This window comes from Periplaneta americana, chromosome 8 (assembly GCF_040183065.1).
Source record: "Periplaneta americana isolate PAMFEO1 chromosome 8, P.americana_PAMFEO1_priV1, whole genome shotgun sequence".
NCBI classification, from domain to species: domain Eukaryota; kingdom Metazoa; phylum Arthropoda; class Insecta; order Blattodea; family Blattidae; genus Periplaneta; species Periplaneta americana.
This window is the reverse complement of record NC_091124.1, coordinates 121,678,349-121,697,369: the sequence shown is the minus strand read 5'-3', so window position 1 is coordinate 121,697,369 and position 19,021 is coordinate 121,678,349.

Below are 19,021 nucleotides of genomic sequence, written 5' to 3'. Positions count from 1 at the left end.
ATCGCATTTTGCATTACATTTCCAGTTTTCACACATAATGCCTAATTTTAACTTATCTTACCTATATAATACGTAATTTACATGCACTTACTGTTAATATGACGTAGGTGAGAACAAATAAATGAACACACAATTTTGTTGAAAAAATTGTAACTTCAATTAACTCAGAAAATGTAGGCCTAATTTTGTTTTCAGAGCAGAAGTGGTGTAAGTCAAAAATGGGTAGTGAGGGGTTAAAGTAAACATTCTGTAAACTACAGCGCAAAATGGCACTTAATATTGAATGTATTTAAACTATTAATAGTCAGTGAATAGCACGAAGGATATATTAATTGCTACTTTGCGCTGTATTTTACAGAATTTTTACTTTAAACCTCATTACCTGATTTTGACTTACACCACTTCTGCACTGAACGGCTCAAATAATCACTGGGAATGTAAAATCAACACCAATAACAGTCATGCAAATTATTACAGAAAATATTCCTTTTTATATTAAATTTAAGAAAGCTCTTTTATTTCTTGAGAACTTAATACGTCCGCCACATGAATCTACACCAACACATCAGAAATTTATCGACACAGTCTGGATTTATTCAAGAAGTGAATATTTTGCGAAAGGATTATTGTACTCCATGAATTCTTGCAAAATTAACACCATGATACCTACTTCAATGCTATATAACATTCAACTTTTGAAAAATATAAATAAAAAACACGAATACAAAAATTATGGAATTACTTGCATTAAAAACTGTAGATATGTTATCCAAAATCGGAATGATTACACATTTACACATATGATCTCTGCAAAAAAAATAATATACTGTAACAGGTATTTACTTTGTTTTTATTTAAACTGTCCTTCCTGACATACAAATAGGTAACTGATAAGTAATAACTGTTTTATAGAACACAATACGTAGGCTACCTACAACGTGGATTATTATGAGTTATGATTTTCTCTTGGTCTTTAGGGAATCTGAAGAACGACAAATTCGGAGATTTAAACTTGTTGTAACTGCAATTTTCGTCATTGCACACATTGCCTTTATTCCGACGCATGATTAAAACGTTATTAAAACATCTCGCATCCCTTTAAAGCACGTGCTGGCTGTATCAACCCTATGACCAGTGCCTTGCCTGCCGCTTGGGCGCTAGTGTCGCGAATGTTGGCAAAAAAATTGTTGAAGTTGCGAGACTGTATGTATTACACTGTGGTATTGGTTCAATGATAATACTACTCCGCATTGGATTATAAGTCGCAATTACAAAGAGGAGGTAAAACGGACGAAGAAAGAAGAAATCTGGCTCGGGGACCCACAGTTTTATTTCTTCGAAAGCAAGCCATGGTAAGAACTTACGTGAATTTATTCTCCTCGGCCGAGAGTGACACAGCGAAACTACTTTCCAACAGCTAGTGTGGCAACTACTTGATAACAAAGACCAAAAATAAGGAAAGAATATCGCTCATTAAGTAAAATTACTTTTGAAGACCGGAACATTTTTCCTCGTACAGTATTTTCTTGCTCTACACTGACTGGAAAAGACGCTTAAGTAGTTAGTGGTTTGCAGCGGTTAATCAGTCAAGATTATCTGTCTCTCGGCACTGTATGCGAGCTTCTGTTATAGAACATATTCCACTTGACTCTATATTATACAATGCGTTTCAGAAGTCAAGCATATTTTCTGCTACAGCTAAATGCAAATGTATTTTGAGAAACGCGCGGATACATCAAACAGTATATGATTTTAAAAGATACTTTTTCACAAAAACAAATCATTGTTGATATCATTGTTGTACGTGTTGTGACGTGATCGAAAACATTTTTAAATGACACCCTGTATTTTTCCGTATACCATCTGAAAGATTTTACTATTCTCCATGGTTACACAAGTTATCAATTGTTTCTTACAACAAAACGTTGCTATGGTAACAAAATAAATAGTTAAAATAAATGTGTTACAGAAGGAAATGTTCAATTAATTAGATATACAAAATGTTGCCCATTTAAGACCTGGCAATGTGAAAGACGAATAACAAATTCTTGTTTAACATTTTCAATGACTGCTGGTGGTATTTCTCTACACTCCACTCGTATTCTTCTTTTCAACTCATCAATATCAGCAGGCTTCGTAGCAAATACCTTATAGGTACTTCAAATAAACCCATAAAAAGTAATCAAGAGAGGAAAGATCCGGCGATCTTGCAGGCCAATCTACAAATCTTCTTTCGATCCATCTATTAGGAAATGCTTCATTCAAATATATTGCTGTACAGGGGCAGAATAATGAAGTGAAAACCCATCTTGCTGATATCAGATGGAATCATTAGGCAAGTCTGGATTCTGGAGATTTGAGTGAAGAACGGCAAGGGATGGTATTAACACTTCTCGTAAAAATTCTAAATACCGTCCCCATTAAGTGTTTTATAAAAAAAAGTAGGGGCCCACAACTCTGCATTCTAGAATTCATGCCAATACATTTATCTTCTGGGGAAATTGCGTGTGAGTTTCATTGTGCACATACTTCATCTTGTGTACGTTTCCTGTCACCATACCCAATCATCATTAAAATTTCAATTCTCTCACTTTCACTTAATGACATCGTTAGTTTCTGTTAATTTCTACAACTAAACTGCTTTCATAACACCAAGAAATGCAACTATTTATTTTGTTACCATAGCATCGTTTGTTGTGTACAATAATATTGATAGCTTGTGTGACCATAGAGATTAATAAAATCTTTCAGATGGTATACAGAAAAATACAGAGTGTAATTTAAAAATGTTTCCGATGACGTCATAACTCGCACAACAATGATATCAAGAATTGTTTGTTTTTTGTGAAAAGGTGTATTTTAAAATATACTGTTTCACGTGTCAGAGAGTTTTTCGAAAAACATTTTCATTTAGCTGTAGCAGAAAATATGCGTGACTTTTAAAACGCGCTGTATAGTTTTGCATTACCTCTGCCAATATAGTCACGGTGCTATTCCTATATGAACGATATAGAAGCGTCAAATTGTGATTTAAAACATACAGATGAAGATCTGATTTAATCTAATTTTATGTGCAGTGGAATACTGTTTAAGCTTTCAGGTTTCACTAAAAACTTTTTCGTAGTGTAGACCTACTCTAACACATCTTACGGTAGCAATTCAATTAAATTTTACACTTTGATTACACAACTTTTAACACTGTATCACTTCGGAATATGTATGATAAGACTTTCTTGTGTTAAATTCTAACGTACCTTGTCTATGTACAATGTTTCGACCTATTGTGGGTCATCTTCATAACTGCTCGTTTCTGGTCTTGGCGCCTCTTGTTTTGTTTCCTGTGAGGGTGTGTTCGTGTGGTTTAAAGTGGAATCAAAGAGTGTGTGTGTTCTGAAATTGAGTTGTGTGTTGAGAATTTCATTGGGGCAGTAGTGTCAGGGTTGTAAGCTCCAATACCGGTTGTGGAGCTAGATCGGAGCTTGAACTTGCTATGTCTGTGGAAACACCGGAGCACGCAACCAGTCTAGTGGAGCGCTCCGCTCCGTTTAGTCCCTGTCTGACATCGCTGCATTGGGGTGTGTTTTTGTGTGTCTGTATATTTCATATTGTTCTAGTGTGTTTAGTTTCTTGCTTTTTGATTGGATGTGTAGTATTTCCATATCTGTGTTGATGTATCTGTAGGTGTGGATAGCATTTGTGATGTGTTCTGCATATGTGGAGGTGTTTTGTATGTGAACTATATGCATTTATAACCCCCAGAGAAAAATAATGTACTAGGAATATCTGAAAAAACAAAATAACAACAAAATTGCTGTACAAATGACAGCATAGACCACTCACAAATATAAAGTAATTTTAAATAAGCTCTTTAAGTAAGGTGAAGGCACAAATTTATCTCTTTTAATAGCAACAAGCCTCTTAGAAAGTAGCTTGGGCTTCATCAAAGGGAGCCTGTAAAGATAGATTGTTGCCTAATTATAAACTTTTTCAACTACGGTATCTAAGATATACATATGTTACAGTTTCATTGTAGCATTCAATTTTATTATTTTAAAACTTGTGTACTTGTAAAAAGAAATTCCTGACCCTCTAAGCCACGTGTTATTGCAGTTGTACGCCGCACAGGAAACTACCATTTTACACTATTTACAAAGCACATCACTTCATATCAACTATAATAATATTTACAAGACGTAAAATTTCATACTGTTATCACAACAATTTACATCACTTTCACAGTGTTCACAAAAAACACCCGAGACAAAACACAGCACAAGCAGGCCACTGCCGTGTTTACCGCTGTTTCTACCAATTTAATGGCGGCGTAAACATGCACAAACTGGTTTCAATTTTGGACAGGACATTGTATTGTATTGTATTTATTAACATTCCATGGTATTCATACATTGCTTTACAGCTAGAATATGGAACAAGTCAAAAACTTAATACTATTGTAAAGTCTTAATTTATAGTGACAGTCTAGATGAAATATATATAGACGAGATTTACAATATAGTCTACTAGTACACACATAGTTTTAGTATCAATTTCATGAAGTGTTATTGAATGCCATGAATACACCTACAGAATAGAAGGTGTGAGAAATTAGGTACTTCTTTAATTTGGCCCTAAATAATATTATGTTTTGAGTTTCATTTTTATATCGATAGGGAGGTTATTAAAAATTTTTAATGCCATATAACGCACTCCTTTTTGATAGCACGATAGACTTGCCGATGGAGTATGAAAGTCATTTTTACGTGCATTTATGCTATGAAATGTTGAATTAGTTACAAAGTTTTCACGATTACATACGAGGAAGACTATTAATGAAAAGATATACTGACAAACCATGGGCATTATTTGTAATTTTTTAAAAATAGTCCTACACGATTCCCTAGATTTGGCACCTACTATTATACTAATTACTCTTTTTTGTAATAGAAATATACTGTTACTATCCGTGGAATTTCCCCAGAATATTATTCCAAAATCCATTACCGAGTGGAAGTATGGAAAGTATATTGTTTTTTATGGTATTGATATTTACTATCTTTTGCATAGATCTAATAGCAAAACAAGCTGAATTTAGTTTGGGGGTAATTTCTTTAATATGATTTTTCCAACACATTAACGATTTTTAAGCCAAGATTTTTGGTTGTTGTTGTTTCTAATAGGGATCTATTGTTAATTATTGCGCTAGAAATTTGCGAGGTTGAATTTGGACGGGATTTAAATTGAATTTTGTTGGTTTTAATTTAATACTAATTTATTGACTGAGAACGAGTCACATATTTTGAAGAGAATTTCCTCTGTTGAAAATTGGAATGTGTTGGAGTTATTGGCTGTAATTGCTATACTTGTGTAATCTCCAAATAATATGGGGGCAAGATCATTTATAAGCACTAGAAAAAATAGGGAACCTAATATTGATCCTTGAGGAATTCCATTATTAATAGTTCCCCATGTCGAGGCAGATTCCTTAGTTGTATTGATTTCAACTTTCTGTTTCCTATCTATGAGATATGAGTGAAACCATTTGTGTGCAACACCTTTAATTCCAAAATAATATAATTTATCTAGCAGCATTTTATGATTTGTACAGTCAAATGCTTTGGATAAATCACAGAAAACCCCTCCCACTTGTAATTTTTTATTAACTGCCTCCAGAATTTTGTCTGTTAAACTAAATGTTGCATTTTCTGTGCCTTTATTTTTCCTAAATCCAAATTGTTCTGGGACCAAAATGTTGTATTTTTCTAGATGATATAATCTTTTATACATTACTTTTTCAAAGATTTTGGAGAAGACTGGTAGAAGTGATATGGGTCTGTAATTTTCTGGAGACGTTGTTTCTCCCTTTTTGAAGATAGGAATAACCACTGAATATTTTAATCTTTCGGGAAATATACCATTGAACATTGAATAGTTACATAAATAAATTAATGGCCCAGCTATAATATGTGAACTCGCTTTTAATATTTTGCTTGTTATTTCATCATACCCTGAGGAGTTTTTTGACTTTATATTTTTAATAACTGCAATTATTTCTTGCAGTGGCGGCTCGTGAGCTTGTGGATTGGGAGAGCTGCAGTAGATTTCGGTACATATAAATTTCACTTCTTGATACCATTACTAATAAGTATAGGACAAAAATAAATGCACTACAAATCGAAAAACCAAAACTTCCTGACTTAGTTGGGAGATGTCTGTAAGACCATTTGCTAATCCCTAAGAAAAACTAATACCTTCGATTTCAGTCTGAATTTCAGATCGGCAGACACTCAACTTACAATCTACCAGTTCATTCTGAATTGTCTTAGAATAACCTTAAACAGTGGCATGTTCCAAATGATTTTTGAGAGGCTCGTTTAGATTACTCACGAACTGTAGGAACCCACGAAACACATCAGGGTTCTTCGAATCGTTTTTTCATCATGTCCCCTAAGGGGACGTTCATATTGGCCACAAAATTTGATACAATCAATATTTTTTTAAAAATAATTTCACGATTTTTTCTCACTTCTTGATTATGTTTGAGAATATTTGTTCTGTTCGTTTCACTTAATTACACAGCAGTATGAGTTGCGTAACATAGCCAATGAAACAATATTTTTCAGGTGAGACTGCGAAGATTCGTACATTTTGCTTTTTAGGGGCAAATGTCCTGAATCTGTCACACCACTCCTAGTCCATGCAGCATCACCACCGAAGAGGAGGCAAGGAAATCAAAATACAGATTTTTTTGTTCACATCTACGTAACCACAAATGCTTAGCGTAAATGTCATTGTTATACTGCCTTATATATGCACTATTTCGGGTGGATGAAGCTTAAGTAAGATTTAAGTCGGGTAACGGACGACCCTTTAATTTCACTTCATTACATCAATATTCTCCGCAAGGGAAAGTTGAGAAAAATAAAATTAATATTCTGTAATTCACACACACTCATGCATGCAAATTTGCACTGGCTAAGTTACGGTATTAAGACGTCACACCAAAGCAACACTCAGATATACTGATGGTCAACAATTTTCTAAAACTGGAAAAAAAGTCTCTTTCGTATTTTACGTGCTATATCAAAAGGATTCTACTCGTGCAATCATTTTGAGTTAAGGCAAATATTAGGTTCTGCTGGAGACTGGATATATACGTAATAATAAGGCAAAAGAGAATATTAATTTCGTTATATTAACTCGATAAGATTTTACAACAATAAGTATGTGAAAAGAAAATAAAAATTTTGTCATTAAGTTTCAAGGGAATAGAGAATCCATTTGACGCAGCATTACAATAGCGGTGTGAAGGGGAGAAAAAAGATCCCTTGTGGCGTGGCTCTGCAAGCCACTGCAGCGAAATGTGGGTTTTAAACAGCGGCAGTTACCCTCTGCTTCCCTTCACCTCTCTACCCCCTGACCACGCAAGGCACACACTCTCTATGAGCTGACCACCCTGCAAATCCCAGGACGACTTTGAATGCAGTGTCAATTCCAATAAAGTCGACGCGCAAAAAGATTATGCATAAGATAGTAGTACATATTCCCGGCCAGATGAAATATAAAGTAATTTATCAATAAAAGCTGTAAGAATAATTCTTCTACAAATTAAAATAAATATTATTTTTATTTTCCTGTCAAAGCAGGGAGTGCTGCAGCTCCGCAGCTCTTATGGATGAGCCGCCCCTGATTTCTTGTTTGTTTGTTGGAAACATCAGCGCTCCGTGTGAGTCTATACTAAAAGCCAGGTTATGAACCGACTAAACCGGAAGCAACGTTCTGTTGCTCTCTTTCTGAGCTCTGTTGCCACATAGTGGCGCGAGATTCAAAGCGTGTTCAGCGTTTGTCACCGATATGTTTAAAATAACTACTGTATATAGTTCTCGATAACACTATCAACAATATTAGTAATTAAAATTACTGTTTTTAAGAAAGCACGAGCTAATGACGCTGGTACGAAATGCGACTCGTAATGCACGTGGTACTGCAAATGAACTGGCTACACTGTCTCCGTGATTCCGTTGCCAGATTTTCGTTAGCAGACGACATTTTCACGCGAGGTCCAATGAAAGGCTCCGTTAACGTTCTCCCCTCCAGCCCCCCCACACTCAACGTGTCATCACTGCACAGGCTACCCCTCTAACCCGCACTTTCCTCTCGCCCTCCCAACTACTTCCTGTTTCGTCGGTTCATAACCTGGCTTTTAGTGTAGTATTTCGTAAAATACGTGCTAGTAACTTAATCTAAAATAAAGTACTTATGCACGCTAAATTTAAAACACTTGAGCTATTTCTAGAAGGAAAGCTTAAAAGAATAACTGAAGCGAAATTGTCATGTACGTATAAGAAGAAGTCCTAGCAAATATACAGAAGAAAATGTTAATATTCCTAGGTTCTTTTAAATGTAACCTGCAAGATTGTCTATAAAATGAACGAGTATGATTCTGATGATTTTATTAAATTGTTTTCCTAGTCTCTACACGTTGCAAAACTATGTATTATACTATAAGATATTATAGAATGAAAGTAGGCCCTAACTGTAGTAAACAATCTTTACCTCCAAGCTTGGGTAAAACATGACCAAACACGCTTTCAGTTTCTTTTGTTACAGTAGTGTATAATCATCGAAATGTGAACATGAGGCCAACAGCCGGGTGGTCTGTCTGAGCCCTTCAAGTAGTAGTAGTAGTAGTAGTAGTAGTAGTAGTAGTAGTAGTAGTAGTAGTAGTAGTAGTAGTAGTAGTAGTAGTGTTATAGGTATCCTACAAACAAAACTCAGCTCGGACTCCTCGCGGATCGCATACTATACCCCTCTTACTCCCCTGCAAGTAGACTTGAGAGCATGCAGAATACGTCATCTGCGCGAGACAGTCATGCCCGCTGGTTTCTGCGCACAGAGTTTTCCTTGTTGGATGCCTTTAGTAGTAGTGTATAATTGAGCACCAACGTGCAATAATGGGGTAAGTAGTTACGAAATACATTCATACTTACCCCATTATCGCACGTGAGTGCTCAATTATGTTCTTTCATGTCCTTCCAGTCAAAGTACTAACAACAATACGGCCTACCCGAGAGTTCTGTGGAATTTTGGATGCGACTATCGAAATACAATTTTAATATTCTATTGCTATTAGTTTTTCACTGGGTTTGAAACGGAATTGTAGCATAGGCCTACTGGTTTTATCCGTATTTAGTTTAAGTCCATTACTAGTGAACCATTTATTTGCTTTATCGTTTGCCTTCGAAATAGGCCTACTTTTTGTAAGCTACAGCACATCGTCTTCTTCTATAAGCAGTAAGGAAGGACACAAGAAGTGTGGTGAACACAAAAAGCTATGCTCGGAGGGACAAAATTTGTCTCATTTCAATTACCCACTGTTTCACCAGTTCCTTTTTGTTTAAGAGAATCTGCAAGAAAATAAAAATACTGTAGTTGGGTACACACGGTAAGTATGCCGGGCTTTGTTACACATTCACGCATGAAAAAATGCTGCTAATTAACAAAACTATGGACTTAACTTCATAAAATTTATCTGAAATATGATATATCACTTGTCTTTTTCCTTTTGATATTGCAGTTATATCACAGTCTACTATATACAGTCGCGAAGCTCAATATGTAGTAAAAATGCAAACATGGGTAGTTGCTCACCACTAGAATCGCTACTATCGCCTCATCATCGCAGATCTCTCCTAGCAGCCGACAAAATATGTTACACTTTCGTTGTAGTGTTCTTTTGGAAAAATTAACACCTTCCTTCCATTATTGAAATATTAAATGCATGAAGTTAATTTATTATTTTAATGAAGTATATTAAATTCCACCATAAACTCGAAGATACCTGCAAGAAATAAGTTAATATAATTTTTGTTTGTGCAAAACGAACTGAAATTTACTATAATAGTTTCACTCATTCAAGATTATAGCGATAATTAGCTATGAAACCAATAAATATTAATTTGCATTTCTCTTTACAACAATAATAATGGAAATATTATTTAAGGGAGTAACTTACGTGTACCGGCACTTGTAGGCTTACGTAGTTAACAAAGTGGGATGAGGTTAAGCAATAATAATCACACCAGAATTGGAAATAAAACGTGATCAATAAATTTTATTGTAACATACTTTTTCTACGTCTCTAGTAAAGCAACTAATAAAAATAACAACAAAATTAACAGCTATAATTGAAAACATATCCTTTGAAGAAGAAAGTAGACCTAAGCAATAATAATCCTACCAGAATTGAAAATAAAACGTGATCAATAAATTTCATTAAAACAAACTTAATTTTTCTACGTCTTTAGTAAAATAACAGATAAAAATAATAACAAAATTAATAGCTACAATTAAAAATATATCCTCTGAAAAAAAAGTAGACCTAACCTTTATTTCTCTGGAAATTTAGCAGCCTAAGTGACAGAACTTTCACTGGTATCTAATGTCCTTTCGGTTAGACTGAAACATTTCATTGTGAAATTTAAGGATGTAATGTATTCTAACAGTCACAAAGAACTTCAAATGAACAGTTTTGTTTCTGCACAGCATTCTTGTGGAAACCCAGGAACCTTTCTGAATCTTTCGGAAATCGGAAAAAAGGGATAACTCTGGCCTCTTTGTCTTACTGTTGCTACAATTTATAGCACTACAAACGTCTCCTCCTTGTCCCATATTATTATTCCAATTATTATATTTTAGCCATTAACATTTTCATTATAACCAATAACGAACATTTCACAAGCATCAATGTGAAATACGCAACGAGCTAGCACTCGATAGAAATACGACACAGTCCAAAGTCGACCATGGACAGTCTATTGTTTCTAGTTGCTAACCGCTTCGAGCGCTTTATCACGAGATTTGCAAAAAAACACCTCAAGCTTCGCGACTGTATATAGTAGACTGTGGTTATATGGAGCACACACAACAGGCATGATATTTTTTTGTTTTTTCATATCTCTTACCTCCGTATACACAACGTTGTAAACAGACAAATTTTTACAACGGTTCATAAAAGCGACTCCTCTTGGTTTCACATCTGCCGTGTTTCGCGGTGGCACCACAGTCTATTTATTTGTCTATGCTATATATACAGTCACGAAGCTTGGGATGATTTTTTGCCAACGAGTTGCATTTCTTGCCATAGTTACTAGCCGCTTGGAGCGCTGTGAGTACTAGGAACAATAGACTGTGTCACTGCCAAAGACTTTGTATTCATATATCTAGACATACAATTGGCGCTGGTGTCGTGTACAAATTTGAAACCTCTCGCGCAGGTGCGCGCAACGCCATGTTTGGGGAGAACGAATGATTGTTTCTATAAAGCATTTGAAGTTTAGAAAATACCATTGAGTATATAGCCGTTTTCTTAGTGGATTTCCTCCTTCACTGTGATATAACTAAAGGTATTTACGTATTTTCTAACATATAATATAAAATAACAGAAGTAAATCTAAATATTGTAACTAAGCATTGTTTTAAATATAAACGCCTCATATTGCTCATAAATAGACTTATTAGTATATTTGTATTTCCTATGACCAAATAAATGGAATATTTTTACTTATGTTATTTTATATGCGTTAGAAAATACGTAAATAATTTATTTAAATTATATTACAAAGAGGGGGGATGTCCGCTAAAAATGTCTATATACCCAATGGTATTTTCCAAACACCTAACGCACTGCAATAATAATCCTCAGTGTTTTGAGAATCAGAAGCGTTATGACTCTTCTACTGCAGACTGATTGCAATTCCCTCATTTGTACATCATTCTCAATGACACAATATTGTCAAAATGCAATTGTATTCATTGCTGGCTTAGTTGTTAAATCATTAAGAAAAATATGGTGTAATAAATCTAAAGACTTAATTTATGGTAAGTAGCCTACCAGCAGGAAACGAAATCTCTTTTATTTTTTTAACGAAAGAATAATGGGAGTCTTGTCATTCCATCATCTGAGATTATAGAAATATACCGCTTAAGTGAAAGAGCGTTTATACAGATGTTGACAGTTCAATGGCATATTACCACCCACTCTTACATCGTGTGAAAACAATGTGCTCTAGAAGTAGAACGCTTGTGCAATCTTTCTACACTTATAGGAACATATTTTAGAAAATGGATCCCAGATTCCTCGCGAGAATCATATTTTTTTAACTTGTTAAACTGATCATAAAAGTACATAAAGATCTACCGACGTAGCTCAGTGGGCTAAGGACTGTCGGTCCGGAGTCGCGCTCGGTTGCGGATTAGATTCCCGCTGATTTCCTGGTTGGATTTTTTCTTATATCCCCAACCGTAAGGTGAATGTCAGGTAATCTATGGCGGATCCTTGGCCTCGTCTCACCAAATATAATCTCGCTATCATCAATACCATCGATGCTAAATAATCTAATAGTTGATGCAGCGTCATTAAATAACCAAATAAAAGAAAGTACTACATAAAGAGCAGATGTTAGCACACAGCTTAAGGTTACCAGTACAACACGACTTTACATAAAAATGTTGTAAGACAATATTTAACGGAGTCAATAATAATAATAATAATAATAATAATAATAATAATAACAACAATAAATCAGTAGGCAAGATGTTCTGTACACTAGGCCTGAGTTCTATTACCGTATATGACTAATTGACTAATTCATCATGTGACGTTTATTTCATACTACAGCTGTGATAATAAGCTATTGCACGTAGGCCTACATATATTTCTAACTAAAACATTAGGTATGTGTTTGTATTTTACAGGTGTATGCCTATATTATGTGATATGGAAGCGAATAAATAATAATTGTTCATTTCTCGTCCACGTCAAAGCAAACGTTTTTACAACATAGGCCTAATGTAACGTCTTACACAGGCAGTGTTTTGTTAATAATAGTTAATACTAATAATTTTCTTTTCATCTGAACTATTACTAAAATATGCATTCGTATTTCTGTTCGCTCTATATGCTGTGAAATAACTATACAACATCTTTAGTTACGTTATCAAATTGTTACAGTTTCCTTTCGTTTCATGTTAAACTAACGGTAACTAAGTTTGATTATATCTTTAACGTGGTCGCTTTAAATGTTATTAAGATTTTTTGTTCATCTATCCATTCAGATTGATTTATAAGAGACACCAAACAAATATATTAGGCTAAGGTCACACAGAAAGCAGGACTAAGCTCGGAGCAGTAACAAGCTTTTGCAAGAAGGAGAGCAGCACTGAGCTGAGCTGGAACGTAGGCCAGACAGAAAGCATTACTGTGACAGCATTTCGACAGATAACAACATGCCGCCCGTGCTATCACGGTTTGCAAGGTTGTTATTACTAAGCGACGTTTCCCCAGTATTGTTTGATGTGGTTGATAATCAGAGACAGTGGACTCATGAAATTAATTTACGACGGGAAGAACTCGGTGAATATAATAACTTGTACAAAGAATTACGTAAATACAGTGAACGATTTTTTGAATATCTGCGAATGACTATAGAGACATTTGATGAATTGTTGCATATACTGGAGCCCAGGTTGCAGAGAATGGAATTAAATTACAGAAAAAACGGAGGAGAGGCTTGTTGTTACTTTGAGGTAAGTGAAATATCAGCACTAGTTCTACTGTATTCTTTATTAGTTTTTATTGACTGATTAAAGGAACATAATTTTGCATAAAGAAATGTAAAACATTAAACCAGTTATGAAAAACCTAAGTTTAAGATATATTAATATCAATAGAAAGAACTGATATTGTCCATTGTTTTGCATCACAACCTTATTAAATTGGTTATGAGAAAAAAAGTATTAAAGTTCAAGAAAACGTTTCCAATGGAAAAATTAAAACTGTTCATTGTTTTGCATCACCTCATTAGGTTCTTCATGATGGGAAGACATTGCCACAGGAGTACTGACTGCAGACGAGGAAGCATAGATGCTGTCCCAACTAGATGGCGGTAGAGGTGTATTATTTCTTATAACTGTCTCATAAACAAGTTTCTGCATATCCATTCTTAAACGTAATTTTTCTGTTCTCAGAAGAGATTTTATGTCTGGCAATAAGCTCTGTAAAAACATCATGTCATCATCTTCTTCTGAGGCTGTTTCCAAAAGCGCAATTCTCTACCTTTCATTTTCAAGGAACATGTCTCTGAACTCATTGCCATTGCTTCTTTTACGTGATTGTCTCTTTCCTTGACCAGTTTTACAAGACTTCTCGGAAAACTCTGTTTCATTGCTTGCGGATGAGACATCGTTGTGGACATATTCCTGGTGCTGTTGTTGTGGTTGTTGACTTTCATCGCCCTGATCGTCTTCATTCACTGAAACACTGTCGACATTGTCGTCTATACTGGTTTGTGCTCCAGTTTCACTGGACTGAAGGCTGCAGAGACGCTTACTATTTTCCAATATTTTTCGTATAAATTCCAGTTGCTTATATGGCCAGGTAGAAGCCTTTTTGGGGGAACCGGAAGAACCTGATTTAGGTTTCTCCAGTCTGTTTACTTCTGATCTGTAATAGTCTTTCAGTATTTTCCACTTATTTTTAACTAGGATTTCTGAAACAGATAAAACGGATGAGTTCTAGTTACGTCTACGCAAAGCTTTTTAGTGGGGTAAGAGACCTATGAAATTACTATTGATATAAAATAGTAATATTAAAATAATTAAGTATATGTGTAAAACATGTAAATATAATACATAATATAAATATTTTAAATTACTGTATATTGAAGTAGTAATATCAATATAAAATAATAAAATTAATGAGCATCTTGAAAAATAATATTATTTATTATTATTTAATTTATTTTTATTTGTATATTTATTTTATTATTGTGTTTATTTAATTTTAATTTATTTTTACCGATTTCTTGCTACTGGGATGTCATTTCGTTCTCTGGCTTTCGCATTTCGGATGGGCAAAACTACCGTCAGTATAACTGTTACACAGCTACGTCATAGTTTCGTCATTACTTCGTTACGAAAGGTAATAGAATATCTGAGGTTCTCTACTGGATCCGGTAGAGCGCTCTAGTGTGGCGTGTTAAATATCGATAGTATAACTGGCTCTAATCGATTACCACACTACATTTGGTCAAAGAGTACAAGCTACAACAATATTATTCTAATACTTCTATGATCTTTGGTTTGTTCTTCTGTGGTTACAAGGTAAACATCATCATAAAATGACAGTCGATACGAACAGCTGTTAGAGGGGCGGCCATTTTTTCCCTATATACAACGCTTAAACAAGGGGTTTCGTGTATATAACTACTGCAAAGCATTTCCCATTGTATAGTTACAGCCTATTTATACGTCCATAGCTTATTCACGGTTTATTAGTAACGTTTTCTGTCTCAACTCTGCATAAGTCTCGTATAAAAACTATACACGGTTTATTAGTAAGACCGTAATACTACAATTGAGTCACTCAGAAGCAAAGTGATACAAGTGACATTTAGTAAGTTTTGAGATAAGTGACTTTGAAGTTGAAACGGAAATTAAAATTCTGTTACAGGACTATGTTGCTGTAAATTTACAGTTGTATATGTTGGTACCTATATTTTTAACTTCTAAATAGTAATTATCTATTCTAAACAATTTAGGTAAAATAGGGTTCTAAAGTCACTTGTATTATTTTGCCACAAAAACATTGTAACTTTAAAATTCAAAACAATAATGTAGTTTTATTCTTACAACAATAACTCTTCACTTTCTACAATTTAATTCTACTCCCGTCAACAATGGGATTTCCACTCCACATAGTAACACAGTATTCGTTATTGCACTCCACAGACGACAATGACAATTTACTTGGATTATTGAGAACAACAATGAACTGTTAATCTTAACTAGTGTTCACAGAGCATTATTTACAAAACAGAACTGTCAGTTCTCAGTTCACAGTTCGTTTGCCTTGGCTAGTTCTTCTAGCTCAGTCACTCGAGTTCACAGTATCTCGAACCCCAGACCTTCAGAGACAGTCCACTGAACTTCGAACTCAGGTCCGCGGTCCACTGCACTCAAACTCAGGACTTCCGGCTCCCACAGTTACGGACACAACTCAAGTCGAACTCCGGTCTCGAAGCTGGCTTCACTGCTACACAAGACTGGCTGGCTTGCTGTCCAACGATTACAACAACTGCAACTAACTAAACTGCTGCTCAAGTTCACTCGCGTGTCGTATTTATAACTAAACCATAGTTTCTGGAGAGTACGATCTCGCGGACAATCGACAGACGCCCAGACTTATCTGGATTTCTCCCCTCTCTGCCGCGGTCGTTCTCTCTCCTCTCTAAGCCACAGCACATGCCTCAGGAAGCAGATGCGCGCGCAACTTGCGCCGAACCATGGCCGACCTAGCCCTTCTTCTGCCGGTCGTGAGATCGAATCTCACGTGGCTGTATAATATTTTTGTGGAAAAGTAATATAAGTGCAAGGGTTTTCAGTATTTGTATATTATTTAAAACAAGAACAAGGACATTGCTTACAACATTGAAACATTTGTGTCTTAACAGCACTTGAGCTTTCTTATTATCATATTATAACACAAAAATGTGTCTGTATAACCGAAAGAATCAATCAATCAATTAATCTTCTTAATGTATCCAGTTGTTTGCAGACAACGTAAAGTCAACTATAGTCCACTGTAATATATTCAGTTCTTTTTCATAGTAAATTAGGGGTATTTTGATCGGTGTTCATTATAGACGCCTGTTTCTAGTAGCCAGAGTTGGGGTGTAGTCAATATATACTGCAGAGATGTGTCTGCTGCAACTGATACTGATGATTTTAATTTACTTCTTTTGTGGTTTGTGGATGGACAGTATAGAAGAATGTGTTTCAGAACTCCATCATGATTATTACACCACAGACAAGTAGAAGTATCAGAAAGATGAAATCGGTGTAGTTACAATTATGTGACAATGTGACCTGTTCTGGCTCTTGTTAAAAATATTTCAACAAGTCTGGGCAAGTTTTTGTAAATTTCCAGGTCATTCGGTTTCTTTTTAACGGACTGTAAAATTTTTCCTTTGTGAAAAGAGAGCCAATTGTTGATCCATAAGTTTATAAAATGCAACTTTACTGAAGTAAAGGCATTGGATAGAGATATCACTTGAAGAGGTCTTGGTTGCAAATATGTTGCCTGTTTCGCAACGTTATTGACTTTCTCGATTCCAGGTAGACCACAATGACAAGGTATCCATTAAAATTTTATTTTCTTTTGGAGTTTTTTTTAGTTCACTTAGTTGTTTCTGAATTGGAATAATTCTATGTGCGTATAGGTGTGGTACATATTTGATTAAGCCTATATTAAATATAGCCCCCTTGGAGTCGGTAAGTATTCAAATAGATCTTTCAGAAATTTGACTAACACACTAAAGAGCAGCATCAATAGCTAGCAATTCAGTGTCAAGACTGGAGGAGGCTGAACATTGTATGAAGTAATTTTCTTTATATTTTGGAATATAATACCCTGCTCCTGATGTTCCATCATCAGGGTTTAGAGATTCATCTGTATAAAGTTGAAAGCAATCATATGTGCTGCAGAGTAGTTCCATGGCATCTAACTTAAGAATGTATGAAGGATCATTTTTTAAATAATTTCGTGGAATTTGTAGGCTATGTTCTGGAATTATCCATTTTCGTGGAGGAATTTCATTTACAACTGGAGTTTTAGCAATGAGTGGGTCTGTGATATAGACTGGTATTTCTTCTTTGTTTATTTTGTAGAAATTACATAGGATATTATCTGACAGGTTGAAGAATATCTGAGATCTGGATGAGGCTTGCAATTTTAGTGTCTGAATATTGAATATTATATTCAATTTCTAGGGCAACAGTTGCTGTGGTTTTTGGTACTCCGAAAGAAGAGGGCTAAGAAAATTTCAAATTTTAAATGATATTCAGCCTTAGTCGCTGTTCATTACGTCACTTGCCTCATCTAATGAAGCTACATCTCTCTCTGCTGAAACATCTATGTTTCTGTCATGAAGTGCATCTGTAGTGTTCCTACCGCGAATATTCCTTCAACTTCCTCTTCCACGCACTTTTCCACGTCCTACAGTCCTTATTATAGCCCCATCCTAATGCTTCAGGTCATCAAAGAAAAAGTGGTGTATGAGTGGGATGAATTTCATTAGCTATTGCAAGTTGCTCCACTTAGCAAAAGTTATCCTTATTGGATCACTGTATAGTTGGTCCAGCTCAATGTGTGTAGGCATTCCACGAAGATGTTTCGAATATGTAATCTATTACCTCTCTCCATTATGGCAAATGAATTAGTCATACACAGAAGAAACGCAACAACAATATGTAAACAACGCACTTGTATTAGTTTGCCTCTCATTCAAAACTCTGTATGCATTGTAATACAAGTGTAAGGCCAACATGGAGCAGGACTGACAGGAACTGCACTTATATTACTTTTTCTCTGAACAGAAGTGACGTTAAAGATTTAGAATATATACTTATCTCACTTTTTAAAAAAATGTCACTTATATTACTTTGCTTCTGAGTGCCTCAATTGAGTACAGAATTATTGTATTTATCTACTACCTAAGAGACGAAGTAACACAATCGTACGTACACTAATTTCATAGGAGTGATATGGTAAATTTTCTGTCTACAATTAAGGAAGGTAGATGTGCTAAATTCAAATCACAATATAGATTCATTTTTATTGAACCTCAAAATAGCTTCCATTCTAAACTTGAAATGTTGACACGAACACATTATGTTAACATGTAAAATTCTCTTTGCATTAAAATAACACAGTTTTGTAATTATTTCTGCAACATATTATGCAACAAGAAGTAAACGGAACTTATGGACAAATTACACTAAATAAAGCTTAACAATGATAAGCAATAAAGTTATAATATAATATTTCACTGAGCTCCATACACTGAAATAGAAAACCCGAACATACATTACGGCCTGGTCTAGATCCATATTTCGCATTTTTGTGAAAAGCTATATAAACTGTGAAATGTTCGTTATCGGTTATAATAATTGTAAGTAAGTGGCT